This window comes from Lichenostomus cassidix, chromosome 18, assembly GCF_008360975.1.
Source record: "Lichenostomus cassidix isolate B80296 chromosome 18, HeHo_3.0, whole genome shotgun sequence".
In the NCBI taxonomy this organism is placed as follows: Eukaryota; Metazoa; Chordata; class Aves; order Passeriformes; family Meliphagidae; genus Lichenostomus; species Lichenostomus cassidix.
Genome location: NC_139498.1, coordinates 4,278,341 through 4,296,698, shown reverse-complemented (window position 1 = coordinate 4,296,698; position 18,358 = coordinate 4,278,341). Strand labels below are relative to the sequence as shown.

The 18,358-nt window shown below is 38.0% G+C and overlaps 1 long non-coding RNA gene across 1 annotated transcript; it reads left to right on the top strand.

The window, feature by feature from the left end:
- The first annotated feature begins 1,685 nt into the window (after window positions 1–1,685).
- On the top strand, window positions 1,686–9,363 carry LOC146429494 (uncharacterized). The gene is made up of 3 exons (XR_014855582.1): window positions 1,686–2,394; window positions 8,034–8,091; window positions 9,041–9,363. It is a non-coding gene; the product is annotated as an uncharacterized LOC146429494 (long non-coding RNA).
- The last annotated feature ends 8,995 nt before the right edge of the window (window positions 9,364–18,358 follow it).

Here is an 18,358-nt window from a genome sequence, read left to right as displayed (position 1 = left end):
TTATCTTTAATTCACATGTACTTTGCTTGGACCAGCTGCATGAGAGACTGAAAGTGGTGCAATGAGAAGGCTAAAGCAGACACATACACCATCAGAAGAGTGAGCTACACACACACACACACACAACTGCATCACTTAGCCACGATACACTTAATACTCTTGCCCCAAAGAAATTATGATCCAGGGTATTCTGCAAGTTTTAAACAAGTGCTGTGTTGTCTGTGTTGCAAACACTCTCAGTTCCTACTCAGAATCCTGCAACGTACGACATCTGCCTAAAATCTCATTTCTGAAAGTCTTAAGTCTGCATGAGAGCCTCCAGATTAATTTTAGGAAAAAAAAGAGTTTCTGTCATTGCAAAGAAAAAGACTGGAAAACATGACACAGATGTTTCCTTAAGGCTCAGTAAACAGAAAGCAAATTTAAAAAATGCCTTTTTAAAAAGTTCTTTGGTTTAAAGATCAATTTTTTAAGACTTAAGGGCCAGCCTGATGATGTTTTAGTACTTCAGGTTGACAGAATGATCAGTAGGACTATTCACAGAGTATAAAGATAAAAATGTGCAAAAGATCTTTGTCAGATCTGGGCCTACAGCCAGCCTCTCACTCCCCAAGAGCATGTCATATGGCACTACTTCTAAATTTGGCTCAAATTTGTTTTGGTGAGTGCAAAATTTGTCTAGATCCAAAGCTAGGTCTGCATCTACCATTTAAAGCTTTTCCATCACATGTAGAAACCTCCAAATAAATAAAATTTACAGAGAAGCTTTTATCTGGATTTAGACGTGTTTATAAGTAAGACTGAAAGCAAAACAACATTGGGCAGAGACCCAGGGGCTGATACCTGAGCTATAAACTACCACTGATCACAGCGTTTAGTAAATTAACTAAAAATATCTACTTCAGTTTCACTGCCTGAATTCAGATAGCATCCTGTTCTTCTTGCCTTTACTACAATTTGCCCCCATAAAGCCCCAGGGAATCAACATAAAAGCAATGGCAGAAACTGAATGGGATAATTTCCTTCCTCTCCAACATTTTCCATGTAATGTTGGCAGCTCAATCTGCAAAGTAACAGCTAACAAAAGAAATCTTTGACAGTGACTGCATGTCTCAGATTGAAGCCCCTTCCTCCCCCTTTTTAGGTGTTTATGATAAATAATTTTCCATTTGCCATGCGGGAAAAGCCAATGCCCAGGATGAGGATACACTGTGCATGGAGATCTCCCTTAACTCCTTTCAACTCCAGAAAACTCAGAAAAAATTGTGGAGTTTGCTCATCTCTCAGTAAAAGCACAAAATGTAAAAAACAAAAGAAAATGACTGCCAAGCAGAAACTTTCCCTTAACCTGCTAATACACACAGAAGATCACAAGAATAATCCCCCTCTTCTCTCTCTTCTTGAGGGATTCTTCCCTCTGTGAACATATTTTGCTCTGAACACAGGAGGAAATTGACACCAAAATAGACAACATGGCATTAAAACATCATCCTGGTCCCAAAAGAAGCCCTGGACCTATGACTGGACCAGTAAAACCCTGAGGAATTCTCTAAGCAGGAGCCTCCAGCTCAGTGAGACAGCAAGGAAATAGTGCTGGTATTGGGCCCAATGGCTGAAGGGCACAATACAGAATTTATAATAAAAACCACCTGCACAAAGAATGGGGTTTGTGGCCCCAGATAGCCTCAGCACAGGCCTGAGGTGCTGTACGCCCTGAGGCCCTCACACCAGGCCCTGAGGGAAAACGGCTGTCACCCGAGGGAAACCTATTTTTATATTGTTATCTGAGGGAAAACTGTTGCTGTCTGAGGGAAAATTGTTGTTCTCTGAGGGAAAATTGTCGTTATCTAAGGGAAGACTCCTGTCCTGCCACCTGAGGGGAAACTGCCATCACCTCAGGGAAAGCTACCATAAGCTGAAGGAAAACTGATGTCACCTGGGGAAAAACTCCTCTCACCTGAGGGAAAACTATTGTCACCTCGGGGAGAACTGCTGTCACCTGCAGAAAAAAAACTGTCACATGAAGGAAAACTACCACAAACTGTGGGAAAACTACTCTCACCTGAGGAAAGGCTCCTGAGGAAAACTGTTGTCCGCTGAGGGAAAAATCCTGTGCTGTCAACCTCAGGGAAGGCTCCTCTCCTGTCACCTGAGGGAAAACTTCTGTCTCCTGAGGGAAAATTTCTGTCTCCTGAGGGAGAAGTGCTGTCACCTGAGGAAAGGCTCCTCTCCTGTCTCCTGAGGGAAAATTTCTGTCTCCTGAGGGAAAATTTCTGTCTCCTGAGGGAGAAGTGCTGTCACCTGAGGGAAAGCTCCTCTTCTGCCACCTGAGGGAAAACTGCAGTCACCTGAGGGAAAACTGCTGTCACTGAGGGAAAACTACTGTCACTGGAGGTATGTGCGGGAATGCAGGGAGAGAAATGCTTCTAATAGGCCCCATTCCCAGTGAGTTTCTGGAATATTTGTACAACTTGGTGTCTCCTCTAGGTGATGGAGTAAAGCAGAGGCAGGGGGATGTAGAAAGGGGATGTAAAGTCAAAAATAAGATGTCATTCTGAAGGTGAGAACGCTCAGAAAGCAGGGATGGAGCTGCAAGCCCATGGAATACAGCAGGTGTGCTCTCCTGGACATTTATTAGCAGGGCTTCAGCAGCCCAAGGGATTTGTTTGGGACAGCAGTGAGGGGTTAATGGTGACTCCTCAAAGAGGCAGATTTCAGTAATTTTTCTTCTTTACTGCACTCCTTCCCCACAGATCCTGGGGCTGGAAGGCAGCAGTGGGATGGGATGCAGGGCTGGGCTGTGGGGCTGTGAATATTTGGTGGGAGCTCTGTGGGTTTCTGGGTGAGCTGGGACTGCTGAGGCTGCATGGTCACTCCTCCAGCCCCCATAAAAATCTCCACCAAAATTTAAAATGCAGTTTTGAACTTTAGCCATGTGATGGCCACATTTAAAAATTTAGTTCCAGGTAATGCCAGTGCTGTAGTGGCTGAGATAATGAGCCCAAAATGTGTGTGGTCAGAAAACCCTCTAGGCAGCCCCACACGGGAGGATGTTTGTGGATGGGGCTATTTTCATTGTGTAAATATTTATTTCAATACCTCGCTGACACAACTGTATAATGCAACATGGAGGAGAGGCAAAGGTTTTATAGTTGAACTGGCATTTCGAATTTCGAGCTCTGGTCTGGGGTGTGGTGGCTCTTTGGCACCCATGGCCTTGGATCTTGGAGCCTCCTGGTGGGATGTGACCACTCAGAGGCTTGGAATAAATGTAGCTTTGCCTATATATACTTGTACACAACATAATAATATAAAAATAGAAATATTATAATAATATTATGGGAATATAATAATAGAAATGTTATTTCACACAGTTTGTGAAAGAACTAGCCATGGTGTGGGACAGTGGTTAGCCAATCCACCTCCTAATTTCAATAGTGAGAGAAAACACACTAGAATATATTTTGAGATTTGTTAAGTTTTTAGACTTATACAGAAATGTGGAAATCTAATGGTAATTTCAAATAGGAAAAGGTAAGACACTCCACACAGAAAGTGGATGAAAAATCATCATTCTGAAATTTTTAAGATTTAATATCTTCCTACAGAAAACATTAGATAAGTCCAGACTGGCTTTTTGGCTTTTGCAAATTTGTGTTTTGAGCCTTTGATTGAACCCAAACCATTCTGGCTGACATCACAGTCTGAGCCTTTTACCTGAGAAATGCAGACCTGCAGTGCTTTTGACCTTTTATTTATTTTGAAAGTTTTAACCTTGATTCAAGAATATAATCCTAATGGATGCAATTTCCTCTTGCAATTTTCTTCTGGTATGGCGCATTCAAGAGTTGTGGGACTGATTGTCATTGTTTGTACTGAAGTTCTTTTGCTCCTACCATAACCTCAGGATTACAAGGGCTCATTGGCAGGATAATGGCAGTGTTACTTCAAACAGCATGGTTCCCTTTAATTGTCTTGAGAGAATCTGACCATTTTGCAAAAGGAAAACAAATAAGTTTATTGTTGCCAAAAGATCTTGGGAAATAAAAGAGGCTGCAATAGTACTGAATTAAAAAAAAAACAAAACCAAAAACCCCCAACATTTATGTTACTGCTAAAATCTGGTAAGATCTGGACAATTAAAAAATTATACCTCTTTGGATTACTTTAAAGTTTCTTGGGGGTGTTTTTAGACACTGAAACATTTCTTTTAAACTTAATACCAAAAAAGAAGTCTGTATTTTTTCAGCAGAAAGTTGTTTATCAAAGACTTTGGGATAGTCTCATGAAAATTCACCAGGATCTAAAAAATTAAAATCTTAAAGGAAAACTACAACTTAATTTGTACTGTTCCAGAAGTTTTCAGTTAGAATTGAGTCTTATTAAAAGCTGGTTCATTTGGCTGACTCTTTTCCTGTTCAACTCCACGTGTATGTGAAATGATCAGCAAGAAGGGCTATTTATTGTTCATTCCTAAAATTTAATGTCTTTGAATCTTTGGTCAATAAAATCTAAAATTACCTGTCTTCACTTTGACCACTATGAGTTCTAGTCGTTGCTCATATTTTAACAGTGAAGAAAAAGAAAACGTGCTGCAATTATTACTAGCCTTTGCTTTCTTCTTTCACTCCTTTTATCCCTTTCCTCACCCTCCAGTGTGACTGTGGCATTGAATACAGCTGAGACAGAGCTGGTTTCAAACTCTGGTACTTATTTTTGGTTCATTAATTTTTGGCAAAAAAGGGACACTTAATAGGTCTGATGTTCTCAGCTAGGTGGTGATTGATCAAAAGTCAGCACAGTCAATGTTGCTATTTTTTCCAAATTTGTGAGTGTGTTATTCCCTAGGAGCCCACAAAAACAAAGCAATTAGGCTGGCTGGATAGGAATGAAGGTGGCTAAACCAGCATCAGAAGTGAAGGGATTCCGTGAAATTACCTTTCCCTTATCTAAAGTCTGCTGCAGTCTGATTTACAAAATGACAAGGTAAAGCACATTGTATTTAAAGTGCATTATCTGCATTATACCAACTGTGCTCTTCAGGAGTGTGATACTGTGAAATGAGATTTCCACACACCTACAGGAATGAGCAGATACTGCATTTATTAGCCTGGTAAAAATACAACCTTAGATCAATAACACCCAGTCTCTCTCTCCATTTCTTCCTGTTTGTGCTGTGTGTCTGTGTCAGCCCTGTTCTGAGCCAGTGTTGCCAGGTGTACTCACCAGAGAGTGCTCAGCTGGAGCCATGAATACCAGCCAAAAACAGCCAGCCCTGCTCAGATGCCCCAGCAGTCAGTCAGTGCCTGCAGAAGCTACACACAGCCATTGGCTGCTGGTGCTTGAAGTCCACTGGAATGAAGTTGTAACTGGCATGGGGCAGTGGGACACTGTCAGCTCTCTGAAGAGGCTGCTTAGTAAGGATCTGAGTGGTCAATTCAAATATTCAGGTGCTAATCCAGCCTTAAGCCACTGAGCTACTGGGTATTTAGCCAGGACCTTTCTTGTGACTCAATTTCCCCATCTCTGAAGTAGAATCATGCTGCTCATAAAATGGAAAGATTAGATATTCCAAATATACAACATGGTAGCTTGTATTGACAGGGAAAATATCACATTTGGATTGATCTGGGATTTCATAATGTTGGTTATACACTCCTGAAGAAGGTGATGCTGCAGGTGTTCAGTGTGTGACATTCACCTTTGCACAAACTAGGCTTCTGCGGGACTGTTGAAGTTGATAATATAAATTTGCTTCACACACATTTCAGTAATTCCACTCTGACTCTGTGAAAGATTCTCTGTGGTTGTTGATCAGGTCCAGAATATTGGATGCCTGCCAAAACCCTGGCAGAATTTACTTTCCTTCCTTTGGACATGTACAACAACTCAGAAAATTCAGAATGTCCATTTTGGTCACATCTCAGTAGGTTTAGTGTCTCCCTAATTCTGATAACTATATTTTGAGAAAATGAGGTTTTGAATGAGCCCTGAGAACCTGTGCTTCCAGTGTAAATGAGTCTGGTCTGGTACCCAGCAAAGCTGTTCTAGATTGCCTACTGCAGCTGGTAGACTTCCAGGAGGAGCCAGAAAAGGGAAAACTCAACTTTGTTTAGGAATACAGTTGGATGACAAAGGCATGGGAGCCTGGAATTTCTGTCAGTTTTCCTGCATAGTGATAGACACAGCAGGACATAGCCTTCTTTGGATGTCAATGTCTGACTCACTCTTGTCTGAGCCTTAGTATAAAGCTGAAAAGTTGGTGCTTCAGAGAAATAGGGAGCTGAAAGTTGTCTGCTGAGGTTTGATCTTGAAAGAAGTGAAATACTGTGTATTATTTGGACTTCAGGAAGGAATGGAAAAAATGTTATCTAACTATAGTGCTGAATCATCTTAGCCTGGCAAGTGTTAGGAGTTGCTTATGTCAGCTGAAAGATTGGGAAGGAAAATACTGACTCAAGAATTTTCTCGTGTCAGCAGAGGGTCCCTGCTGCAGCATGGGTTGGGATTTAGAAGTGGAGATTTGAAGGGAAACTTTATGAACAGCTTTATAAACAGCTGCTTTAAAAATAGCCTCATTCCTTTGCTTCTGACAATTGCATAAAGTCATAGGAAATCCTGCCATAGCCGTCGCTTCTAATTTTTCAACAAGCAATATGCACATTTCTGTTAGTTATTTTCTAGCCTAGTTACATTACTTGGTGCTTGTTTAAGAAAAGCTTGGTTGTACATTCTTTCCTTAAATTGGCTTAGTCTCAAGCACAAATTTCAGATGCACCTAAATGATTTATAAACCTAACCTGACTGAATCACTCCTGAAAGTTAGACCTGAAATTTATGCAGGTTTTTATCTGTGGGCTATTGCTAAAATGAATCAGAGTATAATTTTCAACTTCTTTGGCTGAAGGTCTCAAGAACCTTTTGAACTTCTAAATAAATAATTTAATTCTAAGTGTGAAAATATTTATTGACCCTCCCCCCATATGATGACACCAGTATAGTTTGCCCTTGGTGATGAGAATAGTTTGGGAATTTTTTGAAAAAGAAGGCTGTTTTTGGGAAAGGCTTCAGCTGGGGCTCTCAAGGCTTAATTTTATTGCATGTTCTATTGTAATTCCTGTGAGGTCCACTGTCCAAGACCTTTGGTATGTGCTTTAAAACCTTATTTCATTCTGCGTTCTAAAAGGGTCTCCAAGTGGCAACTACTTCAGTCTCCTCTGCTTTTTGCTTTCCCCCTGAAATAGAAGACACATCATGTTCCACTGCATCTCCAGCATGCCAAGATCTGCTCTATTAATAGTTGTAAAAAGCTCGACTGTGGGAGGCTTTTCTTTACCTAAGTTGTGAAATTATTTGTCTTCTATCAGCTCTTTTCATGAAGTAAAAGAAACAAAGATTTACAGAAAAATAGGTTCTCTTTAGAGTGCACTAGAAGATCTTTCACTCAAACCCGGGGTGCAATGAAATTTCCACCAGGTTTCTTTCTTCTCCCTTTTCCTTTAGTTTATTACCTATTCAGGGGATGAGAACAGCATCTCACTGGCGAGACTTGTCCGTAGAAGGTCACACTTAAACCCTTGTGACTGTAATTATTTTGTCCCTTGCTCTCCATCACTGCCATGTGAATGAGGTCATGGTATGAAGTGATTCTAGCCTGGCTGCATAATATCTTCACTCTATGTCCTAAAGAACTTCTGGCTTTTGAGCACTGTGTTTGGGGACTATTAGATAGGAATCTTTTCTTGAGAATTTACTGACATTGTTGGATTTATATCCTTCTGTGCTTTCTGCTTTTAAGTGATTATTTTTTCCCAATAATAAAAATGATCCAAATGTCAAGATTCTGTTACTGTGTATTCCACAAGGAGGTGGGGGGGCAGAAATCCCAACTCATTGATTTCAATTCAAAAAGGTAATGGCCTTTTATAAAAGTTGTGTTATCTCAGTCAGATTCCAATGTGGAAAAATTAATCAAGGCACTTAAATTTTTCTTCTGCCACTGTGTTTAACATTTCTCTCTTTTTTCTCCAAAGTGTCAGGAAGTGGTGCTGAGTTGGCAGCAGTATATACCGTCCCAGAGGAGGCTGTAAAGTAAGTGTTAAAAATGTTTAGTCCTCTCTATAAAAATGAGTTTTACTGAACTCTAAAAAATTAGTAACAGAACTACCTCTTCTAGCAGTTTTTGTGGTTATTAATAGATGTTAGTGCATTAATTATGTTCCAGTGGAGATTTAAATTCTAATCTGAACTCTCCCTCCAAGTTGAATGCTTTTTTAACCTTAGCACTATCTGATAAAATTTCTGTGAACTCCTTTACATAGAATGAAATTTACCACTGTATAAATTCATAGGCTTGTGGGAATGATTATTAATTCATATAACTGAATTTTCAGGAGATTTCTTTTTTTGATGGAGAGCTTGCCTGAAGATTCATGTTACAATTCATCTGTTCACTTGTTTCAACACGGAAGTTATTGTCATTAAGGTGTCTCATACACTAGAATAAATTGGTGAGGCTGTTTTACAAAGACAGCCCTTCATGAGAATAACAGAATTATTTATTGTTATTCCTTCTAAACAGAATATTTATTATTTGAACAGTTACACTGCTTCTAATCCTCAGGCAACACAATTGTCAACATGATGGTGCTAATATTAACGGAGTAATTTAACTTATGAAGGGAACATAGTATCTGTGAGGAGTATTTCAGCCCTTGCTGCTCTCCTGGTAAAGAGAAATTGAGAATTTTTTTTTATGAAGATATAACTCAATTTTAAATGAACATCTAATTTTTTAATATCATTATATTCATGATAATGATTGCTTTTAAATCCTTTTCCAGCATTATTGTGCCCTCGCAAGTTTATTACCAGTATTTTACCATTTTTCTGAGGGTTCAAAATGCCACCGGAGGACAGATGACACACTTCAGTGTACCCTTACCATCTAATGTGTTACTTTCTGGTCTCAGGTTGCTTTTCCTTGAGTAGCTGGACACTATCAGTTGTCAGTTTCCCCTCTATTGTTTCTTTGCTGCAGAAGCTCAGCAAGTGGGAGATGACAGAGCAGCCGTGCTGCCTCTGCTCGGGGAGCAGGAGAACTCTGATAGGGATATAAATTATTGGAAGAGTGTTCATCTGGGGAATTGCAGACAGACAGAGCAGCTCTGAGAAAGTGCATCCCTGTCAAAGACAGTTTGTTTCAGCTGAGACTTGAATAACAGCAGAAGTGAGAAGGGGCAAAGCAAACTGGAGGCACTTTATGTAAGTATTCTCAAATAATTTCTTACACAGTTCACTTATCTGTTGAACAGATTACTTTATGCATTTCTGGACACTACTTTTCATCTTTGAAGAATGAAAATTGCATTTTGTTTCTTGTGATGGATGAGTAGATTATTTCTTTGCCATTCTCTAAATCTGTAGAATACTTTATATGCAGAATGGAATTTGAAATATTTGTTGGGGAGAAAACACTTTTGTTTTGCCTTTCAAGTAAATGCTACTATTTTAAACCAAGTATATACTGATACTATGATGTGTGGTCAATACCTTTTAGTGGGACATACTTATACACAAGTAATCATCATTTATAAGACTGGGTGTTCATAATTTCTATTTATGGAACTGTTTATATTTCTACTGTTTTCTTCAAGAGTCAGTTTATGCGAAGGTGTTAATAGCAATAACTTACCTGCATTTAAACATGAGCAAACCCAATGCTAAAAACTGGCAACTCAGAATGAGTAGGCATGGAAACACACAGACAAACTGTTTAGTTTTTTTAATTAAAAGTTCTTATTTCCTTTGATTCTCTGCAAAAAAGGTAGGTGTGTGTGGTTTTAGTTTCTGATAACTAAAGAGTAAGTAATTTTGGGAGTTACCAACAACTTTAGGGGACCAGTTTTGAATAGAACAAATCAACTCAAGCCAATGGAAGATTAAGGAATCTAATTAAGATTAGGTAGCATTGTGCTACCACACTCAGACTGCTATGACACATGGAATAAAAGAGGATCATTTGGATTCTCTGAAACCTGGTTGTTAGCCTGCAATTATTTCTCAGTATGTTTTCCAAGCACTATTCGTTAGCAACAGATTCAAAGCTCATGTGCCTTCTATAGCAACAGCTCTTCAGGTTTTTAGAACATTTATGTGGCACTGTAACAGGCTGGATATTTTAATGTTTCATAAATTGATTAAGATGCCTTTTGGAAGTGAAAAAGAGAGATCTAAGTTTGCATGTGTCTGTCTTCTCTGAAAGAAATTGATTTGACTGTATCTTGTTAGAGGCTCTAGATAAATAGTGATTCATGTAACTAAATAGTCTCATGGAGACTGTTCCTTCTGATGGAAGAAATTTGGCCTGCACATGCATGTTCCAATTTAATTGACTGTCTTGGAAGTAGCATGACATTCTTGTCTGTACTCTTTCCACAGACCGGATGAAGCAGTACTCATTTCTTTTTCTAAAGACAGTTTGATGATTTTAAGCTGATGATAAGGAAAGCTTCCAAAGAACTTACCTAAAACTTTGTGTGAGCTCAATACAAGCAATGACAGAAGGGTAGCCGGTAATTCACTGAGGAATTAATACCCATTTCCTTTGTTTTCAGTGTGATGGCATGTCCAATTACACTGAGTCTTTACTGCTAATCTCAACAGGCCCTCTCTTGCACTTCTTGCCTTTACTGTTCTACAGCTTTCCTTGTGTAGCCTTAGTGGATGATGCTATTATATGTTATAAATATAGGTTCTTACGAGTATTTTCTGCATTTATAGAATAAATTGAGGACTCCCTGTTCAGCCAAACTCAATGATCACAGAGAATTCTCCCTATTATTAGACCTGACTAGAAATCATTTCTCCTAAAATCAAATCAATTTTGGTGGTTTTACTCTGTTGGACTCTGTATTTATCCAAAAAAGAAAAGATCAGTAAAGATGGTCAGATAGAGTTAAACTCACAGCTGAATAGATTACGAAGCTCTATCCAAAATTTAAAGGCAAGGTAGCTGGGTTGATTTTCAATAGACACAAGAAAGTTTAGAATTAAAATTACAGCTTTCAATCCTTTCATGATCCCTCTTATAACCAGTCTCCAGCATTTGGATATATTCATAAGTCCAGTAGTGGATCCTCTGTTTTCAACTTTGAAAAAACAGAGTGTAAATTCACCAGAAAGTCAGATGAAAACATTCTGCAGCCTACAGCAGATTCTATGCTACATGGCCTTTGAGTTGCCTGAAGAACAATTGGGGAGTGTGGGAATTGCTCTAGAGAAGTCATGAATTGTTTTAGGATTTACTCAACATATTCTAATTATGGATGAAAGATGTGATTATGGAAGCACATAATAAGCATTCTCTCTGACACTCACAAAGAGTTTATTTTCAATCATCCTCTGTTACACATGCTCAGATCCTGTGGCATTATATCAGCCCATTCACATGATTCAGGTTCCAGAATGGATTCCTAATGATGCAGCAGTTTTTTCCTTCTAAACTAATAAACAAACAGAATTCCTACCTATCCTGCAAGTACCACTGTTCTTGTGGTGGGACAACTGCTGTGCAGTGATGCTGGGCTTGTTTCAGGTGTGATGCTTTCCACCCTTTTTTAGAGCACAGAAAAGGAGGGAAGAGCACATTTCATTTGGACCTATAGGCATGTGGAACCTGTTTCTCATGTTCTGTTGAAGAATTCAACAGAATTCTCTTCTCTTCTCTTCTCAGAGAAGACCTGATGGTAGCAGTAGGTGGGGATGTTTGGCCAACGTGCCACCCAGCAGATTAACTGGTTTAAAACTTTGGCTATATTGAGGCCCCAGTCCATAAAAAGGGACTTGGTGGCACAATGGGGTGAATTTAAATCAAAACATGGCAAAGAGGAGAGCATACCCTAAAACATTTCAGAGCCATGGCAAAACCCATGAGGCATTTTTTTCCTATACTAAGGAAGCAGTTTAAAAGTTTATTGTATTTAACACTTTTTTAAAGCACTTTTGCAATTGTGAGTAGAACTATGTATCAGTTGGCACTGCTTCTCCATTAAGGGCAAAGAGGTAAAATAAAAGCACAGAATTAAGCACAGAGATCCAGAGCACTGATTCATGCCCTTTATATGTAAAAAACTATGCCTTCAAAATTTCAAATTTACATTTTCTGAAAACATAAATTACTATTCTGCTTCTATCTTTATCTTTGTATTTTTCAGTGGCTATAAAATGTGGTTGTTAAATCTAGAGTGTGTCTTCTGCAATTGTTTCATTGTCCATATATAGATATCAAGACAGCTAAGGATTACTTAATGACAGCCTTTTGGTCCAATGAATGTGTCAGTAAAGGAAACCAAGCATTTCTCTTAATAAAATGGTTTTCAGCATCCTTGAGGACTCATTAAGTGATCTCTTTAGAAGTCATATTCAGTGAGCTAATTAACATGATCAGAGTGTGCATTCCTTCCTTATGATTAACTTCATAGCAGTGAAAGGAAAACTCTAAGTAAAAGTCTTACACTGACACTAAATACATAGATCCTTATATTCTGTATTGGAATGCATGACACACTGGCTACAGTTTGAATAACTGTTTAAAGTATTTTGAAAGCAGCAAGGACATAATTCAACTTAAGCTCTCACTTTCCCTCAACAGAAATACACAGGGCATTAAACAGCTTGGGCAAACAGTCTGGAAAGTTACATTGCGGTTCATCTTGTTACACTCGGTGCTTTATGTGTAATGGTGGTTTTTACTCCCGAGTTTCACTCAGTAAACCTGGGGCTTCAGCTTTTTTATGGAGACATAAAAGTTTGCAATACCTCATCTTCTTTATTGTGATAATCTACTCCCCATGAAGGAAAGATAAAACATATGTAAAGGATAAGAAGGATCTTAAAAGTTTGGTATCTAAGAGATTAAGAATATTAAAATATTAACCACAGGAAAAAATGTTACTGATGGCTTTTTAAAATATTTAAAACTGAAATATGAGTGACATGACCTATTCCCAATGCTCTTACATGGAACTTAATTGACACAGTGATATTTTTATAGTATCCACATGACCACTGCTTTATAGTATTGTCCTGTAGAGTATAAGATCAATAGTGATACGCAAGCATGCTGTTTCCTATCAATTAGTCTAATCTTGGTTTAGTTGACTGAACTATACTTAAATTATTGGAAGACAATTGCCTTTGGTAATATAATTTTAATTGTAGTAGGATGGAAAACTAAATGTTATATTCCTTAGTGTCTGGGACTGGAACAGATGAATGGAATGGAGTTCTTTTATACTGCCTAGAGAGTTTAGGCAATGAGTTCTTCAGAGAATTGCACAGCTTAAATATTCTATTTTCTTCTGTGTCTGATGTGGTGCACTGACTGCCCACCCTTCTTACTTTGCTGGAGCAGACATCTTATTTTAGCTATGATGAGGTACATCAATGTAGCTCCCACTAATACTCTCTGATTTCTATTTAATTGCCAGTTTATGTCAGTCTATCAATCTGTCTCCATTTGGAGATCTCTCCATGTTTGGAGAGTTGGCTGTTGAACCACTTCTAGATGAAGCCATACTAATATATTTATTTAGATTAAACTCTTGACTGATTTTAAACCATCAGGTTCTTATGAGAATGAATGGAATTTGGTATTTGTAAGAGCTTTAAAGGTATGAAAATACAAATGTCCATCCAGACTCTTGGTTCTTGGGCATGTTCTGCCTGTGGTCATGAAGATCTCTTTAAAGGATTAATCCCTTTGATGAACAACCACCATTTCAGTATTAGAACTCACAAAAAAAAAAACAACAAAAAAAAAACTACCAGATCAGTACACCAAGTGTGGGTTTGCTGCTAAATTAAATCTGGGAACAGAAGAACTGTCCTGATTGTTTTCAGTACTTCAGTCCTTCCATTTCTTATTTAGAATGCTAAGCTCTCTGTGAATTTTATCAGAGAACGCTACTTTATGGGACACTGTAGTTACAAATTACTGTCTCTGAAGTTTGTCCCACAGAGCAGAGAAGGGGAGAATTCAGTTATATGTTCCATCTTTACTACTGCATTCCTCAGAAGGTTCCATATGTTTACCTTTATCTGACTTTAGGTTTTGTGCCTTTGTGGTTGCTGGCAAGAGCAGTTGAATTCTTTCATGCCTGTTGCTTTAATAAGGAATGTGAAGCCACATACACAGTAACATAAGAACACAACAGTATGAAGCAGAAATAATCCCTGATGAGATGCATATCTTGAGTGGGGATTAGGAATCCTTTGCACCCGATTCTTTATTTGGACTGTTACTCTGAAAAATTCCAAAAGGGGGCAATCTTACCCTCTGCCTGGAAGTCTATAAATATAATCCAACGGAGAAAATACAGCACACTACTTTCTAAGTTCTCATTTACCTTAGAAAACTGAAGGTTGGTGCTATGGTAAAAACAACATTTAAGGGTTTGGTTTTCTTTTTCAAAAGCAAATTTTAAAAGTGACACTGGATTTTCAAACTTTATTAACTGCAATAGTATGGATACATGTGGTCACTTTCAAATTTTGATGGTTAAAATTATCTGATGCCCTTACTTAGGGCGAAAAATCATGTTGTTGAGAGGGAGAAGCATTAAAAAGTAATATACTTAAATTCCTTATGGACATAAGTCAAACATACTTATGCTGGGGATTTAGGGAAAAACAGAATCTCAAACTCCTTCACCAGCTGATTGATGAACTTGAGACAAAACCTCTGTACTTGCTTGGAGGAATGAAAATTTTGTTTTGTAATTTTTTATCTTTCTGTAGTGAAGTAGGAGAAATAGCCTGTAGCCATGCACTTGTCATTAATTTGTAGTAACTTTTTAACTATATAGAGTATTTTCTGTAAGAAGAATGTCTGTTTTCTTTCTGTATGCTTCCTCAGCAATGTGTTGTTCACCCATCTTTTGCAATTTGATTGCAACAGTCATTTAATTCTACAAAAAGAAAATATTTTATGTATGTGAGAACTGTGCTGGGGGAAGGAAATGGACATACAGCTCAAAGGTACACCCTGAGCTTGGCTTTATCTTACATTTAGAGAACACTTCTGATGTTTTAAAAATACCGAATCTTTTGAGAGACTTCTGAATGCTGATATTTATGAACTGTTCAATAACTTCTCTTTTTACCCATGGTTCATCCCTGTGACACTGGGGCTGAGTATCTGCCCATGATACAGCCAAATCCTCTACTGAGTCATGACTACGTGGAGCCTGGCTAAAGCTGATAGATTACCTGTAGTAAAATGAGTTTCAGTTTGTGATGTTTGGAATCTTGGGCTGCAGCCCATGTAGAATGAATAAAGAGGTACAGACTATCAACCTGTGTATGCTGCAGTGGCTCTGACCCCTGATTCACAGCCAAGAGTGAGGCTGGTACAGTCACAGCTCCATAAAGCGTTATGGTTAAATATATTTTCATAAGATGTAAATGAAGCTAAAATAAATTATAGCACCACTTTATTTTTATTGTGTTAAGCAGTATACATAATAAATTAATTTTTTTTCCTTGCTTCACATTCATATGATATAGACTATTTTAAACCCAGCCACATTTTTTTCCCCTCTAGAGAAGATGACCATACCAATTGCCTCACTATCTGTTTACATTCTGGAAAGAGTCATTTGGGATTTTCTCTTTCTGAAATAAACGTTTGCTTATGGATTTTTTTTTATTGTCACATCCATGGCATTTTTAAAGTAAATATGAGTACAAGGTTTATATTATTTTAAATGTATATTGTATTTGTCTTCCCAACACTGTGGTTTTTAGTACTGTGAATAACGTAGTATGGAGCCAGCCTATTAAACAGCCTGTTTTTGTAAGGAAACTGTTAGTCCACCTACAATATTCTATTGCTTACTGTGTTCTTCCAATATGCTTAGCATTCCACAACCTAAATGATCATTTGTTGAACAAATTCATGCTTTTATTAGTCAAAATACAGAGAAAACAGAGCCCCCCTGTTTCAAGATATTTGCTAATGCACGGTTAATTATCACATATAGCTTACTATAATTCATTTTACAGGGAGACCTCCTGCAGGTAACATACTAGCAGTTTATGAAGCAAAATAACCTCACTATAGATTAGAACTGTTTCACTACTGGTCAGACAGTTGCTGCTTCTAGGCCTTCTCACTTCACATTGCTAATTTGAACAAGGCTTTATTTTTATATTTGTCAGCAGCAAGACTGTAGCATGGTTGTTAAACCTCTCCCAGGCCTAATTAGAGTAGCAATGCTAGCATTCATAATGAATCTCGTGTCCTGGGTTGGAGGAGGTAGCCGTGGTGCTACAGTAGCTTCCTGGCAGACAGTTGCTGGCAGGTTTAAGGTAGCTTGTGGCTTGCAATATTAAGTGACTGTTGAAATTCATTGACTCCACTGCGGCTTATGTGTCTAGATGACAACAAGTTTACACGGTTCTTTTATAGTTACAGCAAATGGGTCCATTTAAATATTTATTAGGTGATTATGGTGATGTGAAATGGAAAAAAATTGCAAAGTACAGTATTGCATGTATAACTGTTTTAACTGTTTGTACAAAATAGGGCTGTGGTATCATTTGAAATTACAGCATCTTTTTTTCCTCATAAATATTTATAGCGTATCAGTAGCTAGGAATGCTAATTTATTTGCATTTTGTTTCTTATTTAATTTGACAGCCTTTTGGGTAGCCATTAAAGGCACTCACTCTGATTTGAATGAAGGATATTTCAATCAGCAGCTGAGTGGCATTTTGATTGGAGTGGGTGAAGTTCAATTTTAGGAGTTCTTTTTCCTTTATGAGACACAGAAAGGAGTATTACCTGTGTGTGCTCGATAACGGGAGCACCCCCAGAAGGCCTGCTTCTCTGAAACTCTTACTTCTAAGGAATTTGTCATAACTGTTGCATTAAATGCAGTCAATTTGGTTTATTTTGCTCTTTTTCTGGCTTAATCAAGGTGACAATAACACAAGAGCCAGGTATACATTTCTGCAAAAAATTGGGCAAGAGTTGTAAAATACGAATATGACTTGGATGATAGAGCAAGCTATTTCAGGTATATAGATAAAAGGATTAAATGCAGACAGAAGGAAAAAGAAATCCAATTCAATGACAGCTTTGTAGCTACGGTTTACTTTTTCACAGCAGAAGAGATGGAAATGAGTCAATCTCACTCAAGGGCAGGAGAGAACATGATGATGATATCTAGAAGTGTCAGAGCAAATATGTACATTGAAAATGCTTTCAGTGATGGCACAGAAAATAGTTACAGTGAAGAGAAATCAAGCATAGTACAGAAAATTTAGTCTGAATGTATGTGTGTGTCTACATCTATGTGTAAACTTACACATAGTATGAGAGACTTGCTCTTTGTGAAGAGAATAATTAGCTTCAGCAGCTTCACTCAGTGCTATCACTGAATTTCACTCTTGTGTAGAAATTTAAATTTTCTGCAAGTGGGTGGCAGAACTTTCTGAATCTATATTTTCTAAAGAACAGAAATAAAAAGCAGAGATAAATCTGAAGTCAGCTCATGTCAGGGGAAGTGTAAAATGTGCATCATTGTGAAGCAGAGGCAGAAAACACAGGCTGAAGTTGTTTGACTGTTTTGAGATATTGACCAGCATGTGTCCACAGGTCTGACTTGTGCTTTGCTAATTCTGTGCACATACATTCTTTGATAGCTTCACATCAATTTCAGCAGGCTTGGAATACTTTCTATTTTGTTCTGCTGAAAAATTAATTCATTACTTGGACCAATTTTGTCAATTTTGTTTGAGGAAAGTGGTTACACAGCCTGGAAATATTGACAGCAACTTTAAATGGAGATGGAGAAGTTTCATGCTTTTGAAAAATGAGGTGAATTACTCTTTGAAACAGAGTGAGAAATTCTGGGAAGTAAAATGGAGACATGAAGCTGAATTAACTTTGCCACACAAAGCTACTGGAATGCCCACAGGCTTCCTTAAGACTTGTTGTATTATGTCTCAGATTGAGATATAGTCTACTGGATAGAGCCCAAGTTTGGCTGACATTTTGTTACTGCGTTAATGCTTATTTCCTTACCAGTAGGAAAAAGCAAGACAGAAATCCTCTAGGCATATATTTAATGCTGGATTTAGTTCAAATTTGGTGCCCATATTCAAAATTGAGAGAGCCAGTGACCAAAGGATATTACTGCAGCACCAGCAGTAAGAATTATGTTTTAGACCTCAGTGGAGAATTGGGTGTTCAGTTTCTTTTCTGCTATGAAAACTCAAAAGCTAAGGGAATTAATTAATTAATTAACTGGGATTATAAAGTTATTTATCCTCAGGCATAAGAATTCTGTGC